The 3,788-nt window shown below is 40.7% G+C and overlaps 1 long non-coding RNA gene across 1 annotated transcript; it reads right to left on the bottom strand.

Moving 5' to 3' along the window:
• Nucleotides 1-2,508: 2,508 nt before the first annotated feature.
• LOC123978477 lies at nucleotides 2,509-3,409 on the bottom strand. The gene is made up of 3 exons (XR_006826972.1): nucleotides 3,329-3,409; nucleotides 3,121-3,229; nucleotides 2,509-2,820 (listed from the first exon to the last, which is right to left on the bottom strand). It is a non-coding gene; the product is annotated as an uncharacterized LOC123978477 (long non-coding RNA).
• Nucleotides 3,410-3,788: the final 379 nt, after the last annotated feature.

Below are 3,788 nucleotides of genomic sequence, written 5' to 3'. Positions count from 1 at the left end.
GGAGATGCAGATTTCATTTTCCAACAGGAGTTGGCCCCTGCACACAGTGCCAAAGCTACCAGTACCTGGTTTAAGGACCATGGTATCCCTGTTCTTAACTGGCCAGCAAACTGGCCTGACCTTAACCCTATAGAAAATCTATGGGGTATTGTGAAGAGGAAGATGCGATACGCCAGACCCAACAATGCAGAAGAGCTGAAGGCCACTATCAGAGCAACCTGGACTCTCATAACACCTGAGCAGTGCCACAGACTGATGGACTCCATGCCACGCCGCATTGCTGCAGTAATTCAGGCAAAAGGAGCCCCAACTAAGTATTGAGTGCTGTACATGCTCATACTTTTCATGTTCATACTTTTCAGTTGGCCAACATTTCTAAAAATCCTTTTTTTGTATTGGTCTTAAGTAATATTCTAATTTTCAGAGATACTGAATTTGGGACTTTCATTAGTTGTCAGTTTTCATCACAATTAAATGAAATAAACATTTGAAATATATCAGTCTGTGTGTAATGAATGAATATAATATCCAAGTTTCACTTTTTGAATGGAATTACTGAAATAAATCAACTTTTTGATGATATTCTAATTATATGACCAGCATGTGTGTGTGTGTGTGTGTGTGTGTGTGTGTGTGTGTGTGTATATATGTATATATACTGTATATATATATTAGTCTCTTCACCTCATAAAGAGTCGAGAATAACTGTCAAGCTCACCAACCGCATCCAGTAATAAAGACAGAGAAAATGGATAGATGGATGAGTGATATCTATCAAGGTGTATGCCTCTTTCTTTCCCTTAAGGTAAACTAGACAGTGCCACAAGGAGAATTCAAGAGTTGGAGCTCCAAGTTTGTCTCTAGAAATGGAAATCCAATCTTGGCTCGCTACCATTTTGGATGACAAGAGAGCAAAGTCAGGCCACAATGCCTGACAAGTTCAACCTCTACTGCCCTCAGGTCAGAGTGATAATAGACTGCACTGAGATCTGCTGTGAAACAGCATCCTCCCTCACACTAGTTGGAAACCTTTTCCAACTACAAAAATCACACCACCTTTAAAGGTCTGATTGGCATCGCTCCATGTGGGATCTTCACATTTGTATCCAAACTGTACACAGGCTCCATCTCAGGCATAGAAATAACTCGGAAATCACAAATGTTACAGTTTCTTCAGCCCGGAGACGGAGTAATGGCCAACAAGGGTTTCCAGATCGAGAAGATTCTGTCAGAGGTGGGGGCAACACTTGTCATCCCTCCACTGAAGAAATCCACTCAGCTCAGCATGAAGGACACCCAGAAAATCCAGGCTATTGCTCGTCTGAGGATTTTAGTAGAGAGGGCCATACGCAGGGTGAAGGAGTACCATATCTGGGATGGTCTTGTTCCTCTTTCTATGGTAGGTTCAGTCAATCAGCTGTGGGTCATCTGCTGCCTAATGTCAAACTATCAGGGGCCTCTTGACGTAAAAGGAGACAAACCAGTCTAAAGGCTGCCTGTCCCAGAGGATCTAAGTACATCATTTCTAAAGCCTCACATTTTTTGGATGAACATTCATTACTGCAAGTAGCTGTATTGGAAATGAAATATTATCTATCTCTGTATGTCTGTCCTGTGTTTTTTAATGAATGAATTAATACTGTGAAATATTTTGAAAACTTTTGTAAATAGCTTGTCCTGAGTAGAATGCATACTTACATCTTTTACATTTAACTTGCATCTTTTTGTATTGACAGATTTGGCAATGGAATATATGTGGGGGAAAGGAAATACACAAATTAAAGCTTCCATTGTGAAACAAAGCAGAAACAATGTTTGTAGCAGTTTCTTGCAAACATGCATTTAATAATTCTGTTAACATTGTACATGGAGCATAAGGAGCAAGGACAGCAAAAAAAAAAAAAAAAGCTGTACACACACACACACACACACACACACACACACACACACACACACACACACACACACATTCAATTCTCATCACAGTTTACAATTTTGGTCCATTTTGCATTGAAAAAGGAACATCAATTTCACCTTCCACATTAGCCTAACACTATTTCCTCAGGGTTTACAACTTAAGAAGACATCCATGTAGATGTTATGATAGAAATGGGATCAAGCTTTTGTCTCATTGAGTGGATAATCTCCTCATCCCTAAAGATTATCTCAACTGTTAGGTCAGTGTGGGTATCTGTAATAAAATCACACCACTGAAGTCCGCTTACAGCCAATTGGCCTTGAACCTGATAAATAGTATATGTGGCTCCTTTTAAGGCAGGCCTGGCCTTTAAGTGTGATCAGGTGTTTAACTATTGCAACATTTTCAACATCACAACTCTTTACCTCAGCTAACTCAAATGGCGGTGTTTCCTTTGGTTTGAAGACTTTAGCATCAGGGCTGGCTCCAAGGTGAGGTGCATCAGGGTGGATGATGATCCCACACTGTATCACAGAGACATCACACAAATTCTAATATTGCCTCAGTATTTCAGGTTCCAGATCCAACCCTCTTCATAGCGCCTGTCTGGGGAGTTCCTCTCAGAATCCGGGCTGCCAAGGCTTTGGCGGAAGAGTCGCCGCGCACGTGGCATATTTCACGGAATCTGCTGATTATAAGTCGGGGTTTGCATACCTGGGTCCACAGCTGGCATTCTGATTGCTGCCGGGTTTCAGCTTCAGTAGCAGCACAGATCTCGTGTGATACCTTTAGTGGCAATGTTGCTTGTAGTTTTGCTCAAAATCTAGTGGATATTTAAAGTTGTAACCGTACGCCTTTCAGTTTCTCCCCGCTCGCCATGACGTGATGACCTGGAAGAGGACCTGCAAAGTGAGATATGTAAAGTTTGATTTAGATTTCATTATGTCACACAGCCTTTCAAACTATAACAGACAGCCACACTAATCACCTCCCTGTACATGTTAGTAATGCCAAATGCCTGAAATAGCTCCTTTAATAGTGTTATGTTAAGCTGCCCCAAACTTTAATACTAACATTTTATTATAAATTGCCAAAGATAATATCACAGAAGGCCTTTATAACAAGTAATAAATACTATTCACACTTATGTTTGTTATGAAATGCATTACAATGTTTGAATAGCTGGGGGCTCATTAACTCACCGCCATATGCTCTGTACAGTGTGCACTTCACACCAGTCCTGACGCTATTTTTTGTCCTTGCCACTGGTTTACACACCGCCATATCATTTGTAGCCTCTGGTGCAATTCCCTGTAATATAGTAATGAATCATAAATGATTAATTTACAAACAAGTCGATACAAACTGTTAGTCCAACATCACCAAGTACAACTAATATTAATATCTGACCTGTGTCCATGGCCGGTGCCAGGTCTGCAGTGAGCTGGTGCACGACAGAGGCAATGGCACTGTCTTGTAGCCCATAGTACTGTAGTGAGCAGTTTGAAACAGAAGTGCCACCATGTGACTGCACAGGGCTTTCCCAGCTGGGCAAGAACATGACATGCACTTCAGTTCCACAACATCCTTTGCTGAATCAAGTGTAACCTGTTAATAGGGACATAAGTGTCATTGCTGAATATTATTTTATTTATATTTTATTTTATCACACATAATCTGTCAGTATTTTGTCCACAAACAGCCAATTTCTGTTTTAAGGACATTTACAAAGAGTTTAGCTAGCTACACAAATCAGACTGAGCTGTCCTCTCATTGACACCTTTCCCTCAACTGCAATCGAGACTGTGTTTGGGGAAACATTTCATTAACGTTACTGACTTATCTTACACACCACACTCAGTATATAAGT

This window comes from Micropterus dolomieu, linkage group LG11, assembly GCF_021292245.1.
Source record: "Micropterus dolomieu isolate WLL.071019.BEF.003 ecotype Adirondacks linkage group LG11, ASM2129224v1, whole genome shotgun sequence".
NCBI classification, from domain to species: Eukaryota; Metazoa; Chordata; class Actinopteri; order Centrarchiformes; family Centrarchidae; genus Micropterus; species Micropterus dolomieu.
Note: the sequence above shows the minus strand (reverse complement) of the source record. Positions and strands in the feature narration are given on the sequence as shown.